Source organism: Anolis carolinensis, chromosome 1 (assembly GCF_035594765.1).
Source record: "Anolis carolinensis isolate JA03-04 chromosome 1, rAnoCar3.1.pri, whole genome shotgun sequence".
NCBI lineage: Eukaryota > Metazoa > Chordata > Lepidosauria > Squamata > Dactyloidae > Anolis > Anolis carolinensis.
This window is the reverse complement of record NC_085841.1, coordinates 291,679,643-291,700,420: the sequence shown is the minus strand read 5'-3', so window position 1 is coordinate 291,700,420 and position 20,778 is coordinate 291,679,643. Positions and strand designations below refer to the sequence as shown.

Below are 20,778 nucleotides of genomic sequence, written 5' to 3'. Positions count from 1 at the left end.
TTCCAGTGTTTGGCTATTCAATGCAGGCAGTTGCCAAGTGACTTTAATCTTTGCCAGATGTATTTTAATACAGTATTGTTTTATCTCTGTGTTTGCTTTCTTGTATCCTGCCTCAAGCCAGGGGGGAGATGGGTAATAAGCAAAATGTATTATTATCTTCTCACCTCTGCAGGAGTCTGTCATATACCATGCAGCTGTGGACAGGTCTACATTGAGATCACCAAATGCAGCATTGTCCAAACACGAAGCAAGGAACATGAAAGGCGCTGCAGACTAATTCAACCAGAGAAGTCAGCCATAGCAGAGCACTTGATGAACCAACCTGGACACGGGATACTATTTGAGAACACAGAAATGCTGGACCACTCTCACAACCACCATGTCAGACTACACAGAGAAGCCACGGAAATCCATGAGCATGTGGACAACTTCAACACAAAGGAGGAAACCATGAAAATGAACAAAATCTGGCTGCCAGTATTTTTTTAAAAAATCCAAAATCAGGACAGTAAATAAAGAACAATACTAAAAAAAACCATAGGAATTCCAGACATGAATCAACCAGGGCCAGCTAACACCTCCCAACAAAGGATTCCCCCAGGCAGGAATCAGCCAGGCTTTGAAGCTGCAAGGCTTTTCAATGCTAATCAAGGTGGTCGATTGCAACATTCACACTTGCCTCTAACAGACAAGAGTTCTTTCTCCCACCCTGGATATTCCACAGATATATAAACCACAGTTGCCTGGTTTCCAACAAACCTCACAACCTATGAGGATGCCTATCATAGATGTGGGTGAAACGTCAGGAGAGAATGCTTCAAATTCACAGCAACCCAGTGATTCCAGCCATGCAAGCCTTCGACAACACAACCCGTTCTTTCACAAATGTCATTACTACTGTCATTTGGGCACATCTGACAACATAGAAACATCAACAGAAGTTGTGAAAAAAACGTAAATAATAGGAAACATTAGTTGTGGGTTTAAATTCCTATAAAATCAGTAAAACGGGCTTGTGGGTTTCCACTGGGATTTAGTTCCAAGACCTTTGTGGATACCTAAAATCTATGGATGCTCAAGTCTCATTATAGTCAGTGCTAATATAAAAATGGCAAAAATAAAAGTTTGTTACATAGTGGTGAAATCTGTGGATACAGGGGAATGTCTGGATTCATTTCAAAGTTTTTGTAGGATTCCCAGTGATGCCCATTGCCACCTTTTAATCTGCGGGTTGCCCCATTCCAGAAGACTAACCATCCATCCCCTTCAAATAACCGCAGGAGAAACGCCCCAGAGAGCTATTGAAGCCACAAAAGCCCTGTCCTTTGCCCTGCCCAAACCAAAAGGCTCCACCCAGTCCTTCTGTTATAATACTCTAATCCAGTTATGGGAAAACTTGGACCCTCCGGGTGTATTGGACTTCAATTCCCACCCTTCCTAACAGCCTCAGGCCTCTTCCTATTCCCCCTCAGCCCCAGGTCTCCTTTTTAAAATACGTAAATAACTATATGTACACTCCTTTGTTTTCTTTAGCACTGGAGCTGCTGAGACAAAGAGATAGGAGTGGCCACCATTGTATGCCTTGCAGGAGCTGTTATAACCTTTCCCTGCAAATTTGTTCACTGACAGTAGAGTCATGAATGATTGGATCCACTAAGACAAAATTGACAAAGTTGATGAGTTAGCAAAATTCCTACTACTTCTTGCCAACCTGAACTTTCTGTCTAGTCAGAAAGATGTCAGGAATCAGGTCTCATATGATACTACAACCTTGGCAGCTCTTCTGCAGCAAGAATCCTGCCACGAGGCAGGAGATTTAGAACTACTGGAATGTACTGTAATCCTAAATCTCTGAGGAAAAATGCCATGGTCAGGTAAGACCAAACTGCACTCACCCCTTTGAACTTCAAAGCCAAAGTTCCATCTATTAGACAGACAACCAAAGCCTGCTAAGATGCTAGCGTGTAATTTTCAAGGATGTTTACTTCCTTTTGGGATGAGGAAACATTATTATCGCTGATTGGCCCATGGTCAAATGTTGTGGATTGAAATTCATTCTGCGCATTTTTATTTGTGCCATAGCACTACAGTGTACTTATTCCAATCTGCTCCTTGTAACAACCTGATTAAAAGGAAAAAAATGAATCTTCAAATTAAATCAGTACCTGATTTCCCCCCCTAATTCAGCCCCTCTTTACACTGCCATATAAAATCCAAATTATCTGCTCTGAATTGGATGACAGTGTAATAGACTCATATAATCCAGTTCAAAGCAGATAATGTGGATTATATGGCAGTGTAGAAGGAGTTATAGTAGTTGATTTCTATACACCAAGTAAAAGACATCTTTACCTTATTCACCTTATTCCATTAACAAATAAATACTGAGCAATGATAACCTTATGGACTAATTCCTAAAGAATAGCTCATTTTTTTCAAGTTTCAACTTTTGTTTCAGAAGATAGGTCTATATGGGTAAACGTAATTTACAGTATGCTTGGTGGGCTCAAAAAGCCTGAACGCAATAAATGGACAACTTGGAGAATATAGAACACACTAACTGTTCTATTATGTCAATTAATGAATACAAAACACACACACACATTTGGATGTGTAATGCTGTGGATTTTAGAAATTATAAATGAAAATATGTGGGCAATTTCTTAGATAAACTAATTCCAAAATGATTTTAGACAAGAACTGTTATCTTCCATAATTCTTTAAGATTAAAGATACACATAGACTCCTTGACCACATTGCTTCCATGTTTTTCCCACTCAGAAATTATTTCCATGGAGGAATCAATTCATGATGAAACATTTCAGGGCTTAGAATGCTACTGTAACCGTTCTGTTAATAAATAATGAGCCACTAGCAACCTTTGCCTCTCCCCACTATTTATATAACCTAGGGGAACAACCTGTCATGTCCCTCCCGATCCATACTTGTGGTACTGTTGCCTCCGATTAACCTGTTCTAAATCTGTTAACAAAGTCTCTACATAGTGAAGGGCAAGCAAGAACAGTTTACTTATTAAGTAGAACACAAAGTAGTCCTATGCAACTTTTGGCATTGCTCAGGCATTAAGATGAAACATTACTGGAGAAATATAATGGCATGATGCTTAAACTAACAAACCATGATATAGACATTTTCCATACATCATCTTTAGTTGAGTGGCCCCAGAATATTCAAAACTAGAAATAGTGATAGAATCTTGCTCAGAAAGGCCTTGGCATTCAAAGCAGAGAAAGCAAAGTTTCCTAACTTTGCCTTCTAGTTTCTAACAGTGGACTTACAGACAAAAGCATGATTTCCTAACTACACAACTCACCTATAGCAGAGGTGATAGATCTCTAACCAAGTGAACAGAGGACTAACACATATAATAACAATGACAATAACAATAATAATAGGAGCAACCCCAGAAGCCATTCAGTCCAGCCCCCTTCTGCCATGCAGAAAAAGCACAATCAAAGCACCCCGAGCTGTGGGAGGTAAATAGGGTTTAGCAAGCAAAGAAGGTGGGGGGAGGGGTCTGGGCAGCCAGAAAAAAAGAGTCTGGGCAGCGAGGGAGGCGGCGAAGAAAGGGTCTGTACCTCAGTAAGGTGCTGCTGCTGCTTCTTCTGCATCTGCTGCTGTTTTGGTAGTTCCAAACTTTACTTTTCCATGCATTTCTCAGGAGGAGTAAAGAGGAGGAGGCAGCATGGTGCTGCGGATCCCCTCACTATCACTCGCGGAGCCCCAAGGGCTCTACGGAGCACAGTTTGAGAACCCCTGTGCTAAGAGTTAAAGTTACTTTGCATTATCAATTGCAACGTCACCAACCATAACCTCAGACGGCAGGGCCAAGAATACCCCAACCACTCAAGCACAAGAGAAATGGAATAATAAGTAGTAACTAAGAGAGATCATTAGGACTAAGGTACTGTCATTCTTCCTGCAGATTTTTGTTTTATTTCCTTTACTTGGAAAATGACAGCATGTTAAAAGACTTGCTAATTCATTCCTTCCTGGTCATTTTCCAGGTGCTAGTCATTCACCCCAAATGTTTTTCCACATAATAAATGAGGTTGGTTATTTTGTCTCCATACCTTTCCTTGTCTGGGTCAAAAGAGAGCTCCCTATACCTGGCCTTCGGTTGACATAGCTAAATAAGGTTGATAAACAAACACAAACATGCACATGTACAGAGAGGGGGAGGGAGGGAGAGAAGGAACATTTAAAAATGCAGCAGAGTCCACCAGACTAACATCAGCAAGAAATAAACTTGTAAGATGGTACATTTCCCTGAGGTCCCCATTCTATTTCATCTGGTTCGAAAAATCTTCTCTTTTACCCCACTGTTTCCTTGAAACTCCAGATGTTTTATCTTGTAATGCAGCACTGCTGTGGCTTTGGGAAGTGGAGTTAGTGGTGGATGGAAGAGGTTGGTGGGAAGTGGCCTTGTCCAGGCAGTCACCTCATCATTTCCAAGAAGTGGCTCTTTTTCAGCTTGAATTTTAACATTTACGTTTCCCAACATGGCCAACATTTTTAAAGAAGGTGTGAGTATATCTGTATATCAGTATTCGTGCAAATGCATGAGACAAGAAAGGCAATCGTCTCATGACAATTAAACTGGAAATATGCATATTTGCAGGCATTATGGTAAAAGAACAGAGAGGCCATTGCTCTCGGGCTGAAAATAACAAGAAGATTAGAGATGTGGACAGCCACTTACACTAAGATGAGTTCGCTGGGGGTTGGGAGTGGATGAGTGAAGAGTTATAGCAATCTCACCATGATTTGTGTGATATGTGTGGCATTTGTAAGATTACTGTGGACAAAGATAATGCTATATGAAACAGATTTTTTTGGTCAGTGTAGACAAAATATTTGCAGTAAAAAAATCCTGAGTTTGTCTTAGTCTTGTAGAGGATTGCAGAAGTATAGGAAGGGAAGGGGAAAAAAACAGTATTACCCCTATTATCCAGGGGGATATATTCCTGGACTTCAAGTGAATATATTAAACAGCAGATAATAGCAAAGTATTGAAATGAAAGATTTCTGGTTCATAAATTCTATAAAGTCAAGATGGCGGACTTAGAAAATGCATAACTAACATTTAACCAGGAAAGATTATTGTATTAATTCACTGTAGTTTTATTTCAAATCAAACTCCCTCCTTCAACAGAGTTAAACACCAAACAGCAAGTTCAAAATCCAACAGTACTGCACTGACTTTGCAAAGTATGATACTTAAAAACTTTATACATGATGAACTTCAATTGATTAGTGTCTTAAGAGTTATATTAGATTCATTAGGTTAGAAGGCAAGTGACCCATTGACCTAAGTTGTGGTTAATTAAGTTCTGTCCTTCACTTTCAAATGAGTAAGTTAGCAAAAAGTATGTTTGAAATGCAAATTTGGTTTTTAAAAATATTTAAGCCTGTCTCATTATATTCCAAATAGCCAGCAACTACTTTGCATACAGTCACTATCCTCTATTTTTCTTGTCATAGGAGTCAGCTGAGTGTATGTAGGCACTTCAGCATTCATGCCTAGGTGCTGTAATGATAAATAAGGGCCAATAACCTGAAACAGATACGTAAACATGGACTTTCAGACATTGATTTCAGAACTCTTTTACTTGTTTTTTTACTGTTAAGATATAGTATACAAAATGCACAGATTTGTAAGGTGTACTGCCTTAAGAAAAAATATACATGCTGCTTTTTGCAAATTTATGTTCCATCATACAACTAATTAAAATTTCCTGGCTAGAGAACACATCAGGTAATTCATTAAGTGGTTCAACATCTTAACCAGAATTCAATAAGATCTTGTAGTACTTCAGAAACTGACACAACAAAAGTGGTAACTTAAAGATTTTGTAGACTAAGCATACTTCCTCAGGTTTAGAGTTGTATACATTGGTTCCAAACCCGAAATCAGGGCAGAAGTTGCTCCTAGACATTCACACAACCTCCGGGTTCTTCCTAATGTGCAGTAAAATCAATCAACCCAGATTTACTCTGTGTTAGCTGAAGTTGCAGAATGCTCCAGAGTTTTGGGGAAATTCTGAAGTAGTTTTCCTGAACTCCCAGAGCACCCTGGTGTGCAGAAAAAGGGGGACGGAACTTAACTTCTTAGTACTTGTTTCTGTAGCAGAAGTGACAAAGCTCCAAAGAGCTCGTGGCTGTCACCAGGCATCTTAGATGACCTAAACAAAGGCACTCCTGTGACTTGAGAAAAGGAGGGGGGAATCCCATCCCTCCCTTGCCCAAGTTGCATTGGCACCTATGTTTACATCAGTTCTTGGGAGCTCTGTTGCCGTGAGTCTGCTGCTGGACCCCAGAGCTAAGCCTGGTTATCCACCTGGGCTATACCAGGTTTGGTCAAGCTGGGCAGGCTGACATCCGATCCCATGGTTTGAGATGGTGTCAACCCTTCCACCAAATCTGGATCCGGTCTGCAACAGGAATGCTCCAGACCAGCCCTGGATTTAGGTGTCCATGCAGACAAACTGTTAAGTCTATGAAAGCTTATGCTACCAACTTTGGTCCCTCATTTAGGCCCTTCTACACGAATATAATCCATATTATATCAGATAATCCACATTATTTTTTGGATTGGATTATATGAGTCTACATTGCCATATAATCCAGTTTAAGACAGATAACCTGGGTTTTATATGGCAGTATTGAAGAGGCCTGAGTTTCTATGGTGCAACAAGATGTCATTGCACACTGATATTCCAGACTAAGACATCTATGTCTTTGAAACTTAATCATAACTTGTTTGCAAGAAGTGGCACTACAATTATTCATACCACCAGCACTTACCAATCAGAACTATCTTAAATCATGATATCAATCAATACTTCATCTAGGTGTGGCTATTTATTTTATAACATCCACTTAAGACAACCAAATAAGTACTTGGAACTAGGACACTTGAGTAACTTGTCTATGCTGAATTAGGAAAGAGCAAGCATTGAGTGTAATGATATCTTCGTCTGATTAGACTAAGACACGTAGTTTAGTAGTTGGGATAGAATATATCAGTAGTAAGCACATTTATTCAACTTCAGAAAATATATTTATATCTACAGTACCTCATTTCCATTGATAAGTGAACCATGTGCAGAATTATAGCCAAGCAGAAGGTATAAATCATGATTAGATATTACTGGTTAAAATACTGTAGAACAAATGTTAATAACAAGCAAAATGCTACCAGTGGGAAGACTTCGCTGGTTCCAAAAGGCTGATATTTTACCAAAAAGGAATCCATATATTGCAATGAAGATATACCACCAAAAAGTAAGAAGTGCAATGTTTAAGGTAATATGGTATGTTGATTCAAAGCTGATTCTAGTGTCGCAGATCATCTGACAGGCTGCCATATCTAATATGAATTGTCCTAATTTTAGATTTGTCCTTTCTATATAATAGTATATAGTAAATTTGTTCACTAGAGGGCTGTATTACAATTTGATGTTTCCCTGGTGGATAAACATGAAGTACAGCAAACTCCTAGCAAGGAGTCTGAAGCTATTGAAAATGACATCTTTTAAAATTATAGCCTGTGGGGGCTTTCTTAAAGAAAGCAGCCTATCCAACAAGTTCCTACACAACACAATTCAATTTAACGTCTGTTGATTTTGTACACAGTACATTCACATTCAAAGTTACTTTCCAACTATAGAATTTTGAGTGGAAAGTCTGTGTATTTACCTCAGTTCTGGTATTTGGATCAAATTCATGTGCTCCCCACGTATTTAGCTCAAAATGTATGCCTTTTACACATAGAAGTTTGTGGGTGCTTCTATCTAGATCTAACTGGACCACACAAGCTTAAAACTATCCTTTCCTCCTCTGCCTCTTACTTATCTAAGCTTCACTTATCCAAGGTTCTGTATTATCTAGGGCAGTCTACCTTTTAGTAGTCATTGTTTTTGTAGTAAATGTTGCAATGTTTTGGTGCTAAATTCATAAATACAGTAATTACTACATAACATTACTGTGTATTGAACTGCTTTTTCTGTCAATTTCTTGTAAAACATGATGTTTTGGTGCTTAATTTGTAAAATCATAATGTAATTTTATGTTTAATAGGCTTTTTTCTTAATCCCTCCTTATTTTCACTTATTCAGTGTTCTGCCAGCCCGTTTATCTTGGATAGGTGAGATTCTACTGTATTAGGGAATGCATATGAGTAAATAATTAAAAGACATCTGTAAGGTATGATGTGGTTGGTGATGCAAGTTTCAACATTGCCACAAATTTAAATTTCACAGCTTCAACACTCCACCTGCAATATAGACATAACCTTAATGACTTACTTTCTCAGACGGTGCTCAAAATTGCTAAGACAATGTCTGTGCAATCTGAACATCCCAAATACTCCAGGAATACTGATGAACTATGTTAAAGGAGACATTTTGATGGTTCCTTAGTTCCTGAAAGACCTTGTGATATTTGAAGTCCTTTCCTTAGCCGAAATACACTTTCTTCTAAATTAAGGATAAAAAGACTTACTTCAAAGGAAATTTTCTCAGCATCTTTTCATTTAATTTTTTGCTAGTGCATTGATTTAACCTTGTCAGTAAATCTGAATGGTGTATACTGCATTTAGATTATCAGTACTTCTGAAAATGAAAGCCACTCCATTTTTCATACTGCATTATTATCCAGTTTTCATTCACAACCAATTTCATATAAGGCAGGATAGACATCATACAGTCTTCTAGTTCAATGATTTTCATAAAGATTGGTAATCAATATATCAAAAATATAAAAGAGAGAGGATACAGATAAGACTTTTGCTTGCTATCTTAATATGTTACAATTCCACAATGAATCTCAATGACCACAGGCAAAAATTCCCATTTTATTTATTTATTTATCTGCAGTATTTATATTCAGCACTTCTCACCCCAAAGGGACACAGAACACATATACAGCATACATTCAGTGCTGACTATAACAAGGACAAGACAGACAAAAGATAGAGGTATATATAGGCTTTCCCATCTTTCGGCATCTTTGGAGGCTGTGCTCTGTTCCAGCCACCGAGGGGTACTGTTGCTCCATCTTTCTGCCAAAGAACTTTCTTTATTCATAAAATTCCTCTTTTTTCTGATCAAACACCAAGCCTAAATACCTCCCCGCTTTAATGCAGTTCCTATTTGTTTACTCGCATTTGTTTTTGAACTGCTAAGTAGGCAGAAGCTGGGTTAAGGGTCAGGAGCTCACCGTGACCCGGGCTTCAAACTCTCAACCTTCCGGTGGGCAAGATTTATTGCAGCTTGGTGATTAATCTGCTGTGCCAAATGTTATGTATTTTACACATCAAAATGTGTATTTTATACATCAAAATATTTTTACAGTGTCAAGAAGTACTAAGGATCACTTCACACAAAATTAATGAACATCACACATATACTTGTACTTTATTGCTTATTGACTAGCAAAATATATGCAAGATTGATTTGATTGTATTCTGTATTGTAGTACTTTTTCTTATGCTATTATATTAACTAAAAGGTGGGGGAATTCTGACTATTTAAAAGTTGTACAAATATGATAAATATATAATTGTCATATGACTATGGCAATGCAATTAATATTATGCCAAGGAGTCTGTTTTGACATACCAGGAAATTATAGCTGAAAGACATAGCATATATCCCAAGATGACAGTTATCACTGACATCTTCTTGAGAAGACGGCCACCATATAATTACCTATGAATCAATTATAGTGTTACTATACCAGTCAAAGAACAAGCTGGATGATTTTATACATATCCTTCTGGGTCATATTAAAAGTTTTTGCTTGACTTGTCATAAGCAAACACTATTGTTACTTGTATATTTGAATGAAAACACGTCTCAGGGCAATATATGCCGGTCCCAGTAAGAAACTAGAATCAAAAGATGATTTTAAAAATATGTTTGGTGTTACTTGGCAGTTCTTGGAACACTTATTTTTACTTACTTTAAAAATATTTATATGCAACTCTTCTAATTAAAAATAATCAGAAGTGGCTAGTGTGTGTTTGTGTCTTAGGGGTGAGAAAAGTGTGGTCAGACTACAGCTATAAGCATTCTTCATTACTCAATATTCTGACTAGATCTATCAAAAATTGCAGCCTAGAAGCATTGGAAGATTGTAATTTGTCTGTATGAAGCAAACAGATAATTATGCAACACATCCATAATAAGAAATAATAAGCAAGGTAACCAATAATCCCAAACCAAATTGTTTATATACAATGTTAGTACTTTAATTTTTTTTCACAGCATTTGTAAGATAAATTCTATTGGTCACATTTGTAAGATAAATTCTACTGGACAGACAAAGAACTGAGGGTGAAAGAAAAGTTATTTGCTTGTGCTTCATATAAATCTATAGCTGAGCACTGAGTTGAGCACAAGATTCTGACATCTATCAGCAGTAGTCATCAAGATGGTGAAATTTTTATTTCAACTTTTAAAGGGCCTCACATTTTGATGTGGTCATTTTTCCTCTTTGTCTTGATTAGAGGTTGAGGAGAAGGGGATCTCTTTATTTTACACAAGTATATTTTAGATCACGGTTCAGATTTTTTTTTTAGTCACCGGTATAACAACAAAAATTCCTTGTGAACTCAGCACGGAAGTACATAGTACATAATGAGGACCAGTTTCTCACACCCAATACAATAATATAATGTAAGAAGTGCCCCTACATATTGGTTACTCCCAAGTAAACAAGGTTGTAGCCCAAATCTTAGAAAAACTGGCCGGTCTCTAAGTAATGAATGCTAATACTGAGAAGAACTTTATTAAATAAAACAGTATCTATATGTGGCTGCTGAGGAAGGATAATAAATTAGAAAGATCCATTCTACCAAATCAGATTGGTCCATCTGCTCTGTTACTATCTACATGGATTGTCAATCAGCTTCTGGAGTTCTAGAAGTGCTGGCTCTATCTGGAGAATTCACAATTGAACCTAGGATTTTTCTATGAAAGTAATATTTCTCCTGCCTCCTCCATGGGCATACAATTACCCATTCTACAAGACTGTGAGTAAGGACAGCTCAGAAATTTCCCAGATGTGGAAGGTTTGCCCTGGCCTTGAAACTTGGTGCAAAAAAAAAAATAATGATGAAAAATGCAAGTAAGGGAGTCCTTGCCTAGGCTCCCAGATTTTACAAATGCACACAACTCCTCTTAACCTCTTTCTGTCTGATATTACCCTTCCTGCTCAGGCTCAGCCTAAGATAAATGGGAATTACTTAATTCATCCTCCCTTTTTCATGATTCCAATGAGATTGGAATCACCGCCCAAGACATTTAGTAAATCAAGTTTGCATAAACATCCCATGGTCTGCAACCCTTGTTAATTGATCATCTGTGAAAGGCACATGCATGCTAGGTGTTATTGTCAGTATTTGCATTAATTAGGTAATGGCTCATGCTAGGTATTATTGTCAACATTTGCATTAATTAGATAATGGGGGCTCATGCTAGGTTTTATTGTCAGTATTTGCATTAATGCGGTAATGGTGATAATCAGGATGAAAAGCCACACAGGTACAAGGAGGTCTTACTGTGTCCATATGTTTCCTATATGCAAAGTCACATAGCCAGGCAACTACCTCAGATCTCACATATGTTGCCTCTACCCTAATTTGTTGTCTCATTTTTAAAATTTAATTCCCTGGAAATTGGGTATAAGATTGAGAATATTTGGTGAAATTTATATTTTAACACAAAGTGTTTTATAGTATGTTGTCGAAGGCTTTCATGGCCAGGATCACAGGGTTGTTGTATGTCTTTCGGGCTGTGTGGCCATGTTCCAGAAGCGTACTTGCCCCATTTTTTATGTCAGGGACATAAAAATCCAAAAGATGGGACCTCATGAAGACCAGGCCTGGCCTACCTTTGCCTCACATGGCTACATCTCTGTGTCAAGGCAATCTCTTTCCATAATACTGCTAGCAGGGCTCTTTGGATTTCAGCAGTGTATCTAGCAACCAGCCCTTGTTTTGATGTCTTTGCCTGATCGGCCTAGACTTTGCAAGCCACAAGTACCAACAAAACAGGATATATCAGTGACTGTCCATCCAAATAGCAACTATCAGTTTTTTTTATAGATTTTGCAAAGACAGGTGAGCTCCCCAGAAGTCCAAAAAACTTTCCAAATCTCTGAAATCCGTGGACTGCATGATTCAAATTTCAAAGAACCACCATATCCATTGTAACCAATAAGAAGACGAATAATAGCTCCTGGCAAAAAGCATTGCCAGGACAATTATTGCAACTGCTTCAGTCAATCATAGTAATGCAAAGGGGGGGGGGGGGTCTGCTGCACAGCAAATGACTGTCTCAATTATATTTTCCCAAATATAATATATATTAAGTTATATAATTGTACCAATTATAATTGTACCAATTATATTAGAAACTTGCTAGTCTTTGGCCACCAGAAGGGATAGAGAAGATTCACATGAATTCAACAATGAATTTATTGTATTCATCATCCAAGGATTAAAGAATGAAATACGATTCATTCATGTTAGCAAAATTTATCTTTTCTTTCATTGCAAAATATTTGCTCTCCCTGATGTTTATTCTATTTTCTTATCTACAGCTCTAAAAAAAATTGAACTGCAGCCATTTGGGAACAAATGTCAAGTGCCCGCACCTCTGCCCTTGAGGAATGCGTTGAGATTTCTGGAAACCTAAACACCACCTTTTAATCTTTTGATATTGTAGTACAACCCACATGTCCTCAGGAAATAAGTTCAAAGACCCCTGTGGATACTTGAAACCATGAATAATCGTGATGAGCTGGAAGCATACCACAGAACTGCATTAGATGAGCCAGAGAGGCGCACAAACACTTCTAGTGAAAGGGGCACTTTTTTGGAGCAGAGGTAAGTGAAACTGTGGATATCAAATCCATTAATAAGGGGGTCGTACTGTATAAGACAGGGGTCCCCAAACTAAGGACCGCAGGCCACATGCGGCCCATCAAAGCCATTTATCCGGCCCCCGCAGTGACGGTGGCTCCCTCCTCCTCCACCAAGGAAGGTGCATGCAGCGCAAGGGAGGAAGGAAAGGCACACGCTTTACTTACCTCCTCCCTCACCTGATGCGCGCCTTCCAAAGCTTTGCTTGTTTATAATGGTATTTTAATTATTATTAAATTAATAATTAATTATTAAGGGGTGTTTTGCCAGTGCTTTTGGTGCACAAAGGCAGAAGGTGGTTGGACTAAATAGCACAAGGGGGCTCTTCCAACCCTCTTTGTTATTATTATTATAATTATTATTATTATTGACACAAAGACATAGTATAACACAGCAAACAAGATATATATGCTGGATTTCGTATCACAAAATCACAAGTTGAACACTTCCCCAGCGTTTAGGACTGTGTGATGTATTTTTTATTATTATTATTATTATTATTATTATTATTATTATTATTATTATTAACAACATTGAGGCTGGGGGGCATCTGTCAGGGGTGCTTTGCTTGTGCTTTTGGTGCACAAAGGTAGAAGGGGGTTGGACTAAATGGCCCAAGGGGTCTCTTCCAACCCTCTTTATTATTTTTACTATGATTATGATTAACATTGAGGCTGTATTTGTTCCCGTTTGCATAGGAATTTGTTTATAGGGGGGTTTTTTTCAACCATAGTCCGGCCCCCCAACGGTCTGAGGGACTGTGAACTGGCCCCCTGTTTAAAAAGTTTGGGGACCCCTGGTATAAGAAATGCAACAGGACACTAATTTAGTGTTTAGATACTGAAATATATAACTTTATATATATGTACTCATGGATAGGTTGACTGACTGATAGATGCCAGATAAATGTAGTTTCTAGTTTCTTGAGTTATTATTAAAATAGGCCTAACTAATACTACAACCCATGCTATAGCATACCGTAAAGTCTGTATTGACTTGATATCAATATTGAAATACAATACTAAAAAACAAATGAAGTAAAACTTAATGTAACTCATGTATTATAAAACTGATTTTACTGCATTATAAAATCATTTAATTTAAAGTTTGGGGTTTTTGTTGGTTGCTTGAGAATTATGGTTGATTGAGTTCTGATTAACTGGGTGTCTACTGTAATACAATACCAGCGGCAGTGATACACCGTAACAGCTCCAAAATAAGTATACACTTCAGAATCAAAGGTGGCTCTCATCATAAAAATAATCTCAAGTGCCATCTGCTGGAGCAGCACAGAACTACTTGGTTTCAGTATTTAAAAAATAACAGAAGAGCATTTTTTGAAAGAAAAAAAGAATATAGGACAAGTTGAAAATTCAGGACAGTGAAAACATATGGTAGAATAGCATCTGCCAAATCTTAAAGCAATAAGAAAGAATGTATATGTAATATTAAATGTCATTTGCAGGGAGAAAAGAGTTCCTGCAGTTTTTGTTTTTCTGCTCTTTAAAATTTGATTACCGGTACTCAAGAGCCATTAATGGATTCTGAATAAAACAGCCAAAAGATTGTTTTCAAACAATGATTTATTTTATTTTAGTCATTGAAAATTATTTGAAAATATCATATGCATATCAGATAAGCAGATGTTACCAGGATAGTATTTTTTCCAAAGTCTACTTAACCAGGTGTGGGACATAAGAAAAGTATGTTACTGCAAGCAAAGCTCCAGCAAATCTTTTTAACAAGCATTGCATCTTATCACTGATATGTTGTTGTTAATTTCCCACCTTCTTCTCAGTTTAGGACTCAAGGTGGCTTACAAAAGTTATACATGTTGACCATCCAAAAATATGAAAAACTCCAAAAGTTTCTACATTAATGTCTGAGATGGTGACACTTGCTTTTTGTTGGTTCAATGTACACAAACTTTATTTCAAAAGGCACAAATTATTTAAAATGTTGCACCAAACTACATTCAGGCTATGTATATAAGGTGTCTATCAAAATAAGTCCGTGTTTAGAATTGGGTCTAATTTCCAAGATATCTTACATATCTGAATGCAAATACAGTATGGCATTCCAAAATCCAAAACTGTTCTGGTCCCAAGCATTTCAAATAAGTGATACTTTACCTGGCGCTTAAGAACGTACCTTAGACAACAATTAAAACTGTAATTGAACTATCAATTACAAACCAATTGAACTATCAACTAAAACCAATAAAATTGGCCAATAAAAAGAAAAGAAATATACAATACAGCACATTATGCAAGCCCATTTCCCTTGAGTTTTCGAAGGCCTGCAGAAACAAACAAGCCTTTACTTCTCTGTGAAAAAAAACAGGAGGGAAAACACCTGTCTTACCTCTCTAGGGGTGCATCTACACTCTAGAATTAATGCAGTTTTGCCACCACTTTGACTGCCCCTGGCTCAATGCTATGGGATTCCAAGAACTGTAGTTTCTCAAGGTCTTTAATCTTCTCTGCCAAAAAGGCCTCACCAAGCTACATTATTCTATAACACTGAGCCATGGCAAAGTGGTTCTAAACTGCATTAATTATATAGTGAAGATGCATTCCAGGAAGAGGGTGCTTGGGTTTGGGAGCCACCACCGAGAAGGCACTTTCCTATATGCCCATTGGTGCTGACTACATGTGAAACCATCTGTGTAGACTACCTGTGTTATAGAGGTCTTCCCAAGAAAATCTCAAAACACAGGACAACTCATATAGGAAAATACAGTCCTTCAAATACCCTGGACCTCAGATATATAGTCATTAATGTAGGACACAAGAGTGTGCTGAGTGACTGGTAAAAGAGAAGAAAATTTGATGATGGGTAGAAGTTTTTTTAAAAAATCGGAGTTGGATATGACTAGATTTAATGTCAGGGGGAAATCTTTACCTACCTTTACCTAGATTAAGAGGTGGAAGGTAGTTCTTTCTGAACTGTAGGAGCAGAGGGCAGGAGACTGAATGACATTTACAGCTGAGCAAAATTGCTGAACTGTTAAGTGTAAGACACAGCAAGCTGAAACCACAAAAATTCAAGGATCAAGACACTTTTAGTCAATTTGTTTTCTTTTCAATTATGTAAATTATATGTAAGGCACTGTCCAAGCAGTGAGGAAATAGTTTGAGCCAGGTTGATCTTACAAAAGTACCTGGAAAGAGCTGCATTGGGAGAAGGGCAAGGAAAACATTGAGACTTCCATATATTTTAAGTCATTTGTGATTTTCAAATACCAGGGGGAAAATCCTAAATATCCTAAAGATACCAGATTTCATCTGATCTTGAAAACTAAGCATGATTAGCCCTGGTTAGTATTTGGTTGAAAGGAACTAGCAAAACCACCTGAGAATTACTAGTCTAACAAAACCCTATGAAATTCATGGGGTCAAGGTAAGTTGATAAGCTGAAGTAGTGCACCCAGAAACACACACAAAGTACCAAGGGACAAAAATAACAGCAACTACTTTGGGAAGCATGAGCTGCTAATGTCTCATCCATTACACTATATATATCCTATTCTGAATATCCCAGGCCCTGGTTCTAGGACTTTCTGTTTGGGGAAAAGGGGGTTTTCTGAAGCTTATAACAGTGTTTCTTGATGGGAAATTCCCCTCCCTGATCCCTAGAGGGCATACAAGGGATGTTATGAGTCTGTCTTAAATTGTTTCAACTTTGACATAAAAATATACACTTAAGCGTCGAGTAGCTTCCTGTAGCTACCAAGTAGCAACAGTAAGACCAGACTACGGAACAACAGACTGGTTCAAGATTGGGAAAAGGGTACGGCAGGGCTGTATACCCTCACCCTCCCTATTCAACTTGTATGCAGAACACATCATGCAACGTACGGGGCTTGATGAATCCAAGGGTGGAGTTAAAATTGCTGGAAGAAACATTAACAACCTTCGGTATGCAGATGATACCACGCTGATGGCTGAAAGTGAGGAGGAGCTGAGGAGCCTTATCATCAAAGTGAAAGAAGAATGTGCAAAAGCTGGGTTGCAGTTAAACATAAAAAAACAAGATTATGGCAACCAGACTGATTGATAACTGGCAAATTGAGAGAGAAAATGTGGAGGCAGTGACAGACCTTGTATTTCTAGATGCAAAGATCACTACAGAACCAGACTGCAGCCAGGAAATCAGAAGACGTTTACGTCTTGGAAGGAGAGCTATGATTAATCTCGATAAAATAGTGAAGACATCACACTGGCAACAAAGGTCCACAAAGTTAAAGCAATTGTATTCCCCATAGTAACCTATGGATGTGAGAGGTGAACAATAAGGTGGGCTGAGTGAAGGAAGATAATTGTGGTGTTGGAGGAAAATTCTGAGAGTGCCTTGGACTGCGAGAAGATCAAACCAGTCCATACTCCAGGAAACAAAGCCCGACTCCTCACTGGAAGGAAGGATATTAGAGGCAAAGACTATGTACTTTGGCCACATCATAAGAAGACAGGAAAGCTTGGAGAAGATAATGATGATGGGGAAAATGGAAGAAAACAGGAAGAAGGGCCAACCAAGGGCAAGATGTATGGATAGTATCCTTGATGTGACTGGCTTGACCTTGAAGGAGCTGAGGGTGGCCATGACCGACAGGGAGCTCTGGCGTGGGCTGGTCCATGAAGTCACAAAGAGTCAGAAGCGACTGAACAAATAAACAACAACAAAGCTTCCTATATCATTGCTTTGGGATCTGTTTCATAATATTGGTGGCAAGACCAAAACATCTCTTAATGTTCATTCCCATGCCCCACCTACTCAGTTCTATGCACAAAGATCTTGAGATGAGGCCCTGCTTCAGATATCATTACCTTGGACAATGGGGCACATCTTCAAGAAAGCTGCCAGCCTTAAGAGTTTGTTAAACAAGTTTGTTAAACAAGTCAAGATTATTATTTGTAGAAAGGTATTTGGCTTCCAACTCTGTGGGCTTTATTCTACTGCCTACACTGGCAGGACAAAAAATTGCAACCACAACTACCAATGAATCAATGAAACTTACTTTCTAGATCTACTGAGAGCTCATGCATTCAAATGGTAGTTGAGATTAACCATTTGAACAGGGCTGGATCTCCAATTCTATAACCCTCTGAGGGTCAAATGACATGGAGAGCTGTAACATCACTAGGTCTTTGGCCGAAGTACATTTCTGCAAAGAGCTTGAAGTTCTATGCCACTATATCCCAGATAGACCATGTTAAAGTATAAAGTGTACATGTTTTAGGTCTTTCAAGACAACTCTATGCTAATTTCCAGTAGAAGTTGTTAGTACCAATAGGGTTCACTATTACGCACAATTTCCTTTTTCCACATTAGTTCAGGAACATATCTGCCGCAGATGAGGGAGGGTGGAGTAGTTGTATTTCTTTCAGACTTCTCTGAATGGAGATATCAACTGAACCTACAGAGAGTGGGGTTTGTGAAATGGCACAAACAAGGAACCATCCATTGACAACATAGGTGAAGCTTGTTTCCAAAAGGCACCAAATCTATCTCAAGAAATTTTACAAGAATAAAAAAATGTACTGAAGTGATTTGATTCATTTTGAGAGTTTTGAGCTGTGCATAGTATTCTACTCCTTGTCACAATGTGCTGCCACCTATAACTCATTCATCAATTATTTGGGGAGGTGGGTTCTTTTGGAAGCAAACTCCACAAATACTTTTCTAAAGTGCTATATAAATTTTCCTGTTGAAAATGTTGATAAAATATCAATCAATATAATTATGAAAAATTATAATGTGTGTATTGTTTAGGACTCTAGAGAGATTAAATATATTTTATATGGGAAATTATCAGTTTGTGAAAAATTAAAGTTGTTTTAAATGGTCCCCTTCCTGGTTTCGTTTTGTTACTAGTTTTAAAAACACAACTGGCTAAGTTAACTGTTATATCGGTTCTTCCAGTGTTCAGCTCTGATCTCTGACTCACTGAAGAAAAATACTGTTCTACCAAATAATTCATGTCCCAGGGGCACATTCCTCTCCTGATGTCACCTGTCTGCAGTTGATCAACCTTCAACTATTTCAGGTCTGTGTTACCAGAAGGTGGCACTATTGTACCAAATAAATAAAAATGACCCCCAAACTACATGAATGCTCATGAACACCAGTTACAGAAAAGGGAGGGGGAGAAAACTTTGAATACTTTAGCAGAAAAACAGAGACAAGCTAGGCATTTTTATTTCATAGCGAACCCATGTCTAAAGGTCCAAAGTGTGTAAACTTTCATACAAAGGCCTGCTTCAGATCCCAGCATTTAACCTTCGTTCTGAATAGGAGGTCAATCCATTCATTCATGCTATAACCTCCAGGGATGACATACCAGCATAAATCTAAATTTGCTCATATATAGATCTTATCATACTTGACCAGGCTTGCTCTGACGACAACGTATTTCAGCCTTAAGTATTTTTCTAATGTTTGTATTTATGCATCTTGGGTATGGATTCTGAATCTGTATAGTAGACGCAAATATATTTCATACGTTAATTTTGAAGTCAGGTGAAAGGGGAGGTAACCAAATCTCAACAGAAAGCTAGATTGAACAGCAATGGCCTCTACCTTCCTGCCATAAAATATATATTCATTCTTTGGAAGTAAGTATCTATAAAAGTCATATCTTGCCTGGTACAACTATCCTTCCTCTATGAATCTAGTCACTTGCATGTGATCTCCCGCCTTGATGGACTGTTACCTTGTTGTGGTGAGGGGGCTTGTGTGTTCCAATGAACCTGTGGGCGTAACCACCGGAGTCATGCACTGGGGGGGGGGAGGGGTGCAGGGGAGGATCCACACTAAGCAGAATCCGAAGACCTCAATGGCGGATCAGGCGGAGGATAACATGATACATGTTACAACATCTGTGAAGGCGGAACAAGGATGCAACAGACTGAGAAGCCACTGTTGTCATGTTAACTACATCACTGTTTGGGATCCTTACTCTGTGAAGACAGTGTGTTGATCGGCTGTGCACTGACCTCCACATATTAAAAAAAAAAACCTCATGCACAGGCGTCTTTCCACCTGGAAGAGTTTTTGGGCCTCTCTGGGTCTTTCAATGCAATTCTATGGTATGCTTCCAGCCCAACTATAGTCAAAATATAGCATTTGCTATTATCTATGAGTCCCCACTGGTGCAGCAGGTTAAACCACTGAGATGCTGAACTTGCTGACCAAAAGGTCGGCAGTTTGAATCCGGGGAGCAGGGTAAGCTCCCGCTGTTAGCACCAGCTTCTGCCAACCTAACAGTTTGAAAACATGCAAATGTGAGTAGATCAATAGGTAACGCTCTGGTGGGAAGGTAACGGCTCTCCATGCAGTCATGCCGGTCACATGACCTTGGAGGTGTCTATGGACAACGTCAGCTCTTCAGCTTAGAAATGGAGATGAGCACCAACCCCCGGAGTCGGTGACTTAATGTCAAGGGGATAGCTTTACCTTTACTTATTATCTATGGTTTCAGGTATCTACATGTGGTCTTAGAATGTATCCTCTGTTGATATAGGGGTTTGTAACATACTAAATCTTGCAGGCTGGCAGGATTGCAATTTCCAGTATTCCTCAACATTTATTTCATTAGCTAGGGGACCTGGTACTTGCAATATTTGAAGGTCTCGATAATTTCTGTCTCTATCAGAACAACCTTTACTCTGTGAAGTGTCAATTATGGAAGTTGTGAGTGCAAGCTGCAAACCAAAAGGAAAACCTGTTGCAAATATGGAATGCAAATATGTAACATACAAATGTAAATCTGAGAAATAAAGAGTGGTTTAAGCTTTGTGTTGTCAAAGACTTTCATGGCCGGAATC

At 38.4% G+C, this 20,778-nt stretch overlaps 1 protein-coding gene across 1 annotated transcript in view; it reads right to left on the bottom strand.

Annotated features, from left to right (window-relative positions):
• cat (catalase) overlaps nucleotides 1–20,778 on the bottom strand; it is a 52,012-nt gene that overhangs the window by 29,897 nt on the left and 1,337 nt on the right. The gene's annotated exons all lie outside the window — the stretch shown is intronic.